This window comes from Gossypium arboreum, chromosome 12 (genome assembly GCF_025698485.1).
Source record: "Gossypium arboreum isolate Shixiya-1 chromosome 12, ASM2569848v2, whole genome shotgun sequence".
Classification (NCBI taxonomy): domain Eukaryota; kingdom Viridiplantae; phylum Streptophyta; class Magnoliopsida; order Malvales; family Malvaceae; genus Gossypium; species Gossypium arboreum.
Window position 1 is genome coordinate 51,963,765 of NC_069081.1, and position 11,395 is coordinate 51,975,159.

An 11,395-nucleotide genomic window follows, 5' to 3' on the forward strand; every position below is an offset into this window, starting at 1 on the left:
TTCTGTAAGCCTTCTGAAACTGTTGTTTGTTTAAACTGAAACGCTGAAACTACTGTAGGTAGTAAACTGTACTGAAACACTCTAGTTATAGATAAACTAAAAACTGTAGTAAGACTGCGATCTACGAAAAAGAACTCTGAAATACTACTACTATTTTCCATAAAATATCTGTTAATAAACATTGGAATTGTAAACTGATGCATAAAACTGTTAATACAGATAAAATGCAATTCAATAATGAGAACCAAAGGTACTCGTAGAAGGCGTACAAGAGGATGCAGTGAAGGCCGTGGAGGTACTCGAGCTGGGTCTTCGTCATCTGGCCATATGCCTAATGTTGAAGCTTGGGAGGCATCGGCTTCACTTGTGACTGAGACTGGGTCTCATGATCGTGCAGCTGGGGACAACACGCTGTCCCAAGCTATGTTACGGATTCCAGAGAGGATCATTGGGCCCAATACTGGTGTTGTAGGCTGAGGGTCAATTATAGAATGACTTAGGTCTTTGGAGCTAAACTTTTCAGGCGTATTGCTGGAGTTGCCCCTAATATGGCTGAGAAATAGATTGAGGCCATAGAAAGAATCATGGAAAATCTCGACTGCACGCCCGAGTAGAAATTAAAGGGTGCAGTGTCACTGCTAAGAGATAAGGCTTACCAGTGGTGGCTTACGATTAAAGAGGGCACTTAGTCCGACCGATTGACTTGGGAATTTTTCAAGACTACTTTTCAAGGAAAGTATGTGGGTGCTAGTTATGTAGATGTCCGGAGGAGAGAGTTTCTGAATCTAACACAGGGGGATAAATCAGTGGCTAAGTATGAGGCTAAATTTTTGTGACTAAGCCGCTATGTGTGAGGGATGGTGGCAACTGAGTACGAGCGATGTGTTTGTTTCAAGGATGATCTCAATGATAGTTTACGGATTCTGATAGCTCCACAGAGGGAGTGAGATTTTGCTGCATTGGTTGATAAAGCGAAGATCACTAAGGAGGTGAAGCGCTCTGAGCGTCTGAACCGTGAGAAGGAGAGAGGTAGGAACAAGAAAGATTTGGAGCCCTCGAGTTCCTTTTTGAGGCCTAAGAAAAAGGCCAGAGTTGATGGGCCAGTTAGAGGTGGGCCCCTTGTTACTGCTACTAGACCGCAACCCTGTGCTGATTGTGGGAGACACCATCAGGACGAGTGTTGGCAAAGGATTAGGGCATGTTTGAGGTACGGATCATTGGAGCACCGTATCAGAGAGCGTCCTTGTAACAGCCCTAATTTGACCCAAGTCGGAATGTGGTTTCGGGACCACAAAACCGAGTCATAAAATTTAGTTAAAATTTTATTTGCATACCTTATATGTGTGGTAGTACTTGTATAAAAAATTGATGTTTTAATTTTTATCTTAGGAATGTGAATCTTGCTCGAAAGGATTTAGTTGAGAGACTTAGAAAATTTGATAGGTAAATAAGTGAGGACCAAATAGTATTGAAATATGAAAAGTTGGGTTTGCATGTCAAAATGCCCCAAACTATGTTGAGTGGCCGGCCAAGCATGGCTTCATTCTTCCAAGATTATGTTGTTATTATTATTTAATGTTGGTAAGCAATTAAAATAGAGGAAAATAAAGATTAATGATAAGAAAATGAACAAAAAAAAGGGTGTTCATCCTTGCTACCCTTTAGCCGAAAAACCAAGTGAAAGAAAAGAGAAAAGCTTTGGAGAAGTCAGCCATACTAGTATCTAAGTTGAGGTATGTTGAAGTTATTCCTTTAAATTCATGTATATTTTTGGTTGTTAGTTTGAATTCTATCTATCCCATGGTTGGATTTGGGGTTGTTGGAGAGTTGGAAGTTGACAAGAAGCTTAAAATTTTAGTTGATACCTTGATGCTATTAACATGTTAGTTGTATGGATGAACTAAGTTGCTTGTTATGTTAGCATGAAAGTGAAGATGTTAAGTCATTTTGTTGGAGGTGCGAAGTTGGGACTAAGAAGGGATGAGTATTCGGCTAACATAGTTGAAAGGGGATGTTGCTGATTTTAGAATTTAATTATGGGAGTGGCTATAATGGGCATAAAGATGTTGAACTTAAGAAATGTAGCAACATGCAAATTTATATGATATCACAAATGGAGGTGAAGCTATGCTAGATTGGGAAAAAGTTGATCAAGTGTGCATGAGAAGAATTTAGGTGTTTAGATGATGTTATAGATGACACTATACATGTATATATATATTCGGCCATCAAAGTGAGTATGTAGGTGATGTTGAGTCAAATTTTTGGTGCACATTCGGGTATGTATATATATATATAAGTATGCCCATTCGTGATGTTACCTTTAATCATGTATATAATCGACTAAATGGGTAATTAGTAAGAGGGTTGCGAATATACAAATATACATATGCATGTGTAATTGAATTATAAATGTGTAGCAAGATGATTAAACTAGTTTATTTATTTATTAAGCCCGAGAAGTTAAAGAAGGGGAAACAAGCAAGGGCAAAGCCAAGGACATCCGATGGCGGGTCGGAACCGTTATACTCAACGCAAGGTAAGTCCTTAAGCACTTGTTGTGAGAACTCCTTGGATAGATATTTTTTGGAGTGATTCTCCTACTTATTAATATGACCATATGTACAATTTGAATTTAGTAAATTGCTTTACCATGATGAATCGACATAGGGCACAATGTGTGCAAAAATTATGTGGCACTATGTGTGCCGATTGGGAGGTTGAAGCATGAGGGAATCTCAAATGCACTATGTGTGCGATTTACTATGGCACTATGTGTGCGATTTACTATAGCACTATGTGTACGATTTACTATGGCACTATGTGTACGAACATAATAAGCACTATGTGTGCAACGTTTGGTTGTTGGTATAAATTGTGATGAATGAGGTAAGTGATTGAGCTATTAACTAAATATCGAATTTGAGGTTGTGCGGTGTATGCATAAATTTATCTAGTGCATCGTTATTCCAAACTTGAGGAAATGGGTCTACATTGATTGGGCTGACTTGGCATTGATTTAATTGAAGGACTTGGCATGAGATCGAACCAAGAATTTAAGAAATTGTAGCATAGTTGTTATGATTTGGAAAAAATGATTTTGTGTTATTTGTTTTTCACTTATGATTATTATTGTTGGACGGTAGAGTAGTGCTTATGACTTACTGAGTTATGTACTCATTTGGTGTGCTTGTTTGTTGCTTATCTAGGTTCTTGATCCATTTTGGTGTGCTCGGGACCGTCGTCAAAGTCATCACACCTGCTAGCAACTTTTGGTACTTTCTTCTTAGTGGGTCTAGGAGAACATTTTGGCATGTATAGGCTAATATGTTTTGTTGAAAATTTGGTATGTAAACTTTTAGCCATGCGAAAATGGCTTGTATACACTTTGGCATGGTATCATAATCATTTTGTATGTTGTTCATTAAGATATGTGGTAATGTTTGGAAACGATTAGCCCTTGGAATGGTTAATCGTGATCATCTTTTGTGCCATGTATGCTAAAAGGGCTAGTTGAATCAAGGAAATTATGAAGTAGGTAAAATCTACCTTAAGGACAGAGGTTGACAGCTGCAGTGATGTGGATGTGAAAAATCACTAAAAATAGTAGGAATGGAATTAAATAGTGAATAAATTATGTAAATTAACCTTGATGAATCTACTTTCATATGGAAGAAACGAAACGGTCATATGAGTTGTATGTTAAGAGATATTTAGGTTTTCGTGAAACAGGGCCAGAACGGTTTCTGGATTCCCTATTCTGACTTTTGAAATTCATTGTAAATTAACCAGAGATAATTAGGAGTCATGCCATATATGTATAGATTCCTATTTGGGTCTAGTTTCTATAGAAACAAACGACATCAGTATTGAATCCCTGTACAGGGAGATATCCAGGTCGTAATGTATGAAGGTCAGTGTAGTCGCACCCTGTAACAGTGGAGACTTTAACTAATAAAATGTACTAATTGGCCCGACCAAAAATTCTAGGAAAAAATTTGTAGATGCATATATGAGTATAGTTTCAAGGAAAAATTACGAAACTGGTTTTAGAGTTTTGGAACTCAAGATATGATTTTTAAAGTGACAGTGATGCAGTTAGCCAACTGCCTGGAAAATTTTTAAAATGGACTGCAAAAGTGAATGGTTTAAGCCGTTAACCCCTCGTGACCGACTCTGGCAGTAGACTCGGGTACGGGGTGTTACAATTTTATTGGTATCAGAGCTATGGTTTAGTCGGTTCTAGGACTACCATAGCACGTATGTGTCTAGCTATAGACAAGGGAGTATGGGCAAAACATGTCATGAAACATGTTGTGTAAGTGTTTCATGTTGGAATAAATAAAATAAGGTGCATGGGTAATAAAAAAATGAAAAAAAAATGTGTGTGAAGGCTTCTCTCCTCCCCATTGCCGTGAGTTGAAGAAAAGAAAAGAAAAAATTTGTTCATCCTTTCATTCTCTCTTGGCGAAAATCCTAAGGAAGAAGGAGGGGTTTTGCTTCATGCTTGGTTTGGAAGAGGATTAGGAGGAGGTTTGGCCATACTTGTATCTAGATTAAGGTATGTTTGAGGTTGTGCCATGAGATTCATGCATGTTTTTAGTTGATAGCTTGATGCTTTTATTAGCCCATGGTTCAAATCTTTGTTATATCATGGGGATGGTATTTGGCCAAGGTGGATTTTGTGTTAATGCCATTGCATGTTAAATATGAAGCTTGCTAATGATACATGTGATGGTGGATTGATGGCTCTTGGACTTTCTTTTTAGCATTTTGAGTAAGACATTAAGTTTTGGAATTGATGGAATGGAGAGTATGCTTAAGTTGTGTTATGAACAACTATGTGTTAAATCGAGGTTGCTAAGCTAGCTATTAAGGTGAAGTGCAATGTTAGTGATTGATTAATAGTGTATATACATGTATGCATATTCGGCCATCAAATTAAGAGCATAGGTGATGATGAGTCTATGCTTTGTACATTCGGCCATATATATATATATATATATGCATGTGTGATTGGATTATTGATAGTAGGGCTATAGCATATGGTTATGAGCCGAATAGCTAAGAGCATGAGGTAGCAAGATAAAAATTTTACCATGCCGTTCCGTATGTCATAAAATCATTAAAATGTGAATATCAATATGTGTAGCAAAGCGGTTGAATGAGTTAATTTATTTGTTTAAGCTCAAGATCCTAAAGGAGGCGTCCAACAAGGGAAATCGAAGGTCATCGAGTAGCCGACTTGGAATTATTTTACACCACACAAGGTAGGTCACTAAGCATATATTTTGTATTGATTTAAATAGACATAATGTCTATGTAATTATGCCGAAAGGAATGATAAATTTATATACATGTATGTATGTGGTGATGAAAGTATTGAATGAAAAGAAAAGAGGTGAGATGCATCGAGTTGTTGATTTGACCTTGAGTGTGCGGGTACAAACCTTTGTGATCATGAGAATGGCACTAAGTGTGCGGGTTTAAAATTTGTACAGCACTAAGTGTGCGAGTTTGATCATATAGCACTAAGTGTGCTAGTTGATTATAAAGCACTAAGTGTGCGGACTCACTATATGCTTTTGAATCACTATTGACACTGAGTGTACGACATTATTGAGTTGATCACGGACAGCGGATCGGGTAAGTACCTTGAGTTCATGGCTAATAGGCGCTATGTTTATGTTTGGAGTTGAGCTTGGTAAGTTTTGAACCTATGTGACAATTCAAATTGAAGTCACGTACATAAGAATTATCGTGGAATAAGTGAAAGGTCATGTAGATGTATGATTGTAACGAAAACAAAATGGTGTATAAAAATGCCTCAAATATCCTATTGATTAGTATATGGAATGTGAATGTGTAACTTGGTATGAGATTGAATCGAAAGGTCTAAGGAACTATGGTATAGTTCGGTTTGAATGGAGTAATTAGCCTCGTTCCATTTTGTTTCCTCTTGTGATAATGTTATTAATGGTTGGTAGTGCATTGCTTATGACTTACTGAGTTATATACTCATTCGGTGTTTGCTTGTCACCTATTTTAGGTTTCTTGGACTCGACTTTTTGCGTATTCGGGACCGTCATCGAAGTCATCACACCGGCTAACAACTTTTGGTATTTTCTTCGTAGTTGGTCTAGGAGTACATTTCGGCATGTATAGGCTATTATGCTTTGTTGAAATTGGTATGTAAACTTTTAGCCATGCGAAAATGGCGTAAATGTTCGGTTGGAATTGGTTTTGTGATGTTTGGACACAAGTCATGGTTATAATTTGGGACATGCATGATGAATTATTAGTTAAATCAAGGAAAAGTCATGAAATACGCATAGTTTGTTTTAGTAACAGATGCTGACAGCAGCAGTGGTGTGGATGTGAAAAATCACTAAAAATAGCAGGAATGGAATTAAATAGTGAATAAATTATGTAAATGAGCCTTGACGAATCTACTTTCATATGGAAGAAACGAAACGGTCATATGAGTTGTATCCTAAGAGATATTTAGGTATTCGTGAAACAGGGCCAGAACGGTTTCTAGATTCCCTGTTCAGACTTTGGAAATTAATTATAAATTAACCAGAGATAATTAGGAGTCATACCATATATGTATAGATTCCTCTTTGAGTCTAGTTTCTATAGAAACAAACAGCATCAGTATTGAAGCCCTGAACAGGGAGATATTCAAGTTGTAATGCACGAAGGTCAGTGTAGTCGACCGCTGTAACATGGGAGACTTTAACTAATAAACTGTACTATTTGGCTCAACCAAAAATTCTAGAAAAAAGTCTGTAGATGGACATATGAGTCTAGTTTCAGGGAAAAATTACAAAACTGATTTTTGAGTTTTGAAACTCCAGATATGATTTTTAAGGCGACAGTGATGCAGTAACCAGCTTGTCTGGAAATTTTTTTTATGGACTGTGAAAACAATTAAGTTAAGTTTGTGTGCACCTTGTATTCGACTCCGGTAACGGATTCGGGTACAGGGTGTTACAATTTTATGGTTTCGTAATTTTGGAACTCAAGATATGATTTTTAAAGTGACAGTGACGCAGTTAGCCAACTGCCTGGAAAATTTTTAAAATGGACGCAAAAGTGAATGGTTTAAGCCGTTAACCCTCGTGACCGACTCCGCAGCGGACTCAGTGCACGGGTGTTACAATTTTATTGGTATCAGAGCTATGGTTTAGTCGGTTCTAGGACTACCATAGCACGTATGAGTCTAGCTATACATGCCTTAATGTTAATGTTCAAATGTGTGATGACTTCTGACGGTTAAATTTTTTTTGATTAGTAAATGGATCCCGATGTAGAGAGAACCTTGGCGGATGACGTTGAAAGTGTAGCGGCTGCTCTCGCACAAGGGACGCCGCTGTTGAACCTCGGTCATCTGCGAATAATCAAGGTGAGGGGCTAAACAAGCCTTCTTTACCATGATGAATGAGTGGGTCGCATAATAAGCCCGAACCAATCTGGCTGTCCAACAATTTCCGAATTTGAATAATCCACCCCAAGAGCCCGTAATGCCATCAGTTACCAATCCTGTGAGGTTGAGTAAGCTACCTGTAGACTTGATTAGGAAGCGCGGGGCTGAGGAGTTCAGGGCCATAGTTACTGATGATGCCGAAAGAGCCGAGTTCTGGCTCGATAACACCATTCGGGTGTTTGATGAATTGTCATGCACACCCGATGAATGTCCAAGTGTGCTATATCCTTGTTGCGGGACTCAGCCTACTATTGGTGGAGGACCTTGATTTCCATAGTCCCAAACGAACGAGTTACTTGGGATTTCTTTCAAACGGAATTTCGAAAGAAGTATATTAGTCAACGGTTCATCGATCAAAAACGTAAGGAATTCTTGGAACTCAAGCAAGGTCGTATGACAAGATCTCGAATCTGAACATGAGTTCGTAAGACTCGTCGGTATGCCCGGAGTGTGTGGCGATGAGGTTGCTATGTGCAAAAGATTTGAAGAAGGATTGAATGAAGATTTAAAGCTACTAGTGGGTATTTTGGAGATAAAGGAGTTCGTAACACTAGTCGAACGAGCCCGCAAGACGGAAGAACTTGGAAAGGAGAAGAAGAAGGCTGAATTTGAAGCTAGAGACTATCGTAAAAGATCGACGAGTAAAGCTCCGTTCTCGGTAGTAAAGAAGTTCGTGGAGGACACTAGTAAGTCGAGGACGATGCGGGAGTTTCCATCGAGCACGACCATCGACAGACTCCGAGCTACTTGGTAGCTAGTGTGGGCAATAATCATCAAGAGAAACCGAATGCCCCCAATGTGGAAGACGACACCTAGGTGAATGTTGGGGTAAGTCTACTAACAGAGCTCATTACGGATGCGGTTCGAAAGACCATTTCATTAGAGATTGCACGAGCTTGATGAGAAGAATAAGATGCAAGGTGCAAGACCTAGTGGAGTGTGACCAGAGGTAGACCACCGAGAATTTTAGGAGGTAGGGCGGTAGTCGAGAGGGGCCTCGATACGGCTATTCGAGCCGAGACCCGTACTCTGCTAGAGCATATGCCATTCAAGACGAGAGGAGGCATCCTCCCCGACGTCATCCTTTGGTACTTTCGCTCTCTTTGATACTAATGTGATTGCACCGATTGACCCCGGCTCTACTCATTCAAATGTATGTGAAACCTTAGCATCCAGCAAGACTCTACCTCTTGAGTCTCTCGAGTTCGTGATTCGAGTGTCAAACCCTTTGGGTCAATACGCACTTGTTGATAAAGTGTGTAAGAGATGCCCTCTAATAATCCGAGAATCTGTTTTCCGGTGATTTGATGCTTTTACCGCTTGACGAATTTGATGTCATTCTTGGTATGGATTGGTTGACCGTACATGATCGTTGGTGAACGCAAAAGAAAAACCATCGATTTGAGGAGTGCACATGATGAGGTAGTCCGAGTTGAGTCTACCGATTTGAAGGGGTGCCAGCGATAATATCTTCAATGACCCTCAGAGATATGTGAAAAAGGGGTGTGAAACATACCTTGCGTATGTATTTGATAGCAAAGAGATGGAAAGGAAACTTGAATCAGTACCAGTGGTTTGTGAGTATTCAAATGTTTTTCCTGAAGAGTTACTGGGGTTGCCACCGGTTCGAGAGGTGGAATTCGGCATCGAGATTGTACCTAGTACCACGCCAGTCTCAATAGCCCCGTATCGTATGGCATTAACGGAATTAAAGGAATTGAAAGTTCAATTGCAAGAATTGATGGACAGAGGTTTCGCTCGACCGAGTTTTTCTCCATGGGGCGCACCCGTATTGTTTGTGAAAAAGAAGGGTGGAACCATGAGATTGTGCATCGACTATCGTCAGTTGAACAAAGTGACCATAAAGAATAAATACCCGTTGCCACGTATTGATGATTTGTTTGATCAATTAAAGGGAGCCTCGGTATTTTCCAAGATAGATTTGAGATCTGGTTATTATCAGTTGAGGTTCGAGACTCGGACATACCCAAAACCGCTTTTAGAACGAGGTACGGTCACTACAAATTCTTAGTGATGCCGTTTGGGCTCACTAATGCCCCTGCGGTATTTATGGATTTAATGAATCGAGTATTCAGGCCATACTTGGATCGATTTGTGGTTGTGTTTATTGATGATATTTTAGTTTACTCCCAAGATGAAGCCGAACACGCCGAGCATTTGAGGGTAGTATTACAGATTTTGCGAGACAAGCAGTTATACGCAAAATTCAGTAAATGTGAATTTTGGTTGAAGGAGGTTAGCTTTTTGGGGCACGTGGTGTCCGCATCGGGCGTTAGAGTAGATCCGAACAAAATTTCGGCCATACTCGATTGGAAACCTCCGAGGAACGTTACTGAAGTTAGGAGCTTTTTGGGGCTTGCCGGATACTACCGACGTTTTGTAAGGGGTTTCTCGATAATAGCTGCGCCGTTGACGAAACTACTCCAAAAAGATGTTGAGTTCGAATGGACAGAAAACTGTCAGAAAAGTTTCGATCGACTGAAGACCTGTTTAACCGAAGCTCCAGTGCTAGTACAACCGGAGTTGGCAAAGAGTTTGTCATTTATAGTGATGTATCCTTACTTGGGCTAGGTTGTGTGTTGATGCAAGAAGGTCGAGTTGTGGCTTACGCGTCGAGACAATTAAAGTCGCATGAGAGAAACTATCCGACCCATGATCTTGAATTGGCGGCCATAGTGTTCGCCCTGAAAATATGGCGGCATTACTTGTTTGGGGAAAGGTGCCATATTTATTCGGACCACAAAAGTCTTAAATATTTGATGACTCAAAGAGATCTAAATCTGCGACAAAGACGTTGGCTTGAGTTGTTGAAAGACTATGAACTTGTTATTGATTATCACCCAGGAAAGGCTAACGTGGTTGCCGATGCTTTGAGTCGTAAAGCCTTTGTTTGCTTTGAGAGCGATGGATGCTCACCTATCTGCTTTCGCCCGATGAGGTGCTAGTAGTTGAATTAAAGGCCAAACCATTATTGATTCATCAAATACTTGAATCCCGAAAGTCGACGTTGAATTGGTCGCTAAACGAGTGAATGTGCCTCGAATGAGGAATCGGAGTTTCGGATTGACAACAATGATTGCTTGACGTTCAAGGGTCGATTATGTGTTCCAAGAAATTGAACTTATTTCGATGATTTTGAATGAGGCTCATAGTGGCGAATGTCTATCCACCGGGTAGTACTAAAATGTACAACGATCACGAAACGTCAATTTTGGTGGCGGTATGAAACGAGACATTTCGAATTTGTTTGAGGTGTTTGATATGTCAACAAGTAAAAGCGAACATCAAGTGCCATCGAGTTCCACCAATCATGATACCCGAATGGAAATGGGATCGAGTGACAATGGACTTTGTATCTGGGTTACCTTTGACTCGAGTAAGAAAGACTCGATGCAGGTTATTGTTGATAGATTGACCAAGTCGCTCATTTTATCCTGTTAAATCTGATTTTTCGCTCGATAAATTGATGAATTATACATCTCCCAAATTGTTCGATTGCATGGGGTACCTATTTCTATCGTGTCGGATAGAGACCCAAGATTTACATCGCGATTTTGGAAAAAGTTACAAGAAGCGTTGGGTACTAAGATGCGTTTAGCACCGCATTTCATCCCAGATCGATGGCCAATCTGAGCGAATAATTCGGATACTCGAGGATATGTTGAGATGTTGCGTCTTAGAGTTTTGTGGTTCATGGGAAAGATATTTGCCTTTGATCGAATTCGCCACAACAATAGTTTTCAATCAAGCCTTAAGATGGCACCTTACGAGGCCTTATACGGTCGTAAATGTCGTACCCCATTATTTTGGACTGAACTTAGTGAAAGTAAAATTTTTGGGGTTGATTTGATTAAGGATGCTGAGCAGAAAGTTTGAAAGCCGCTT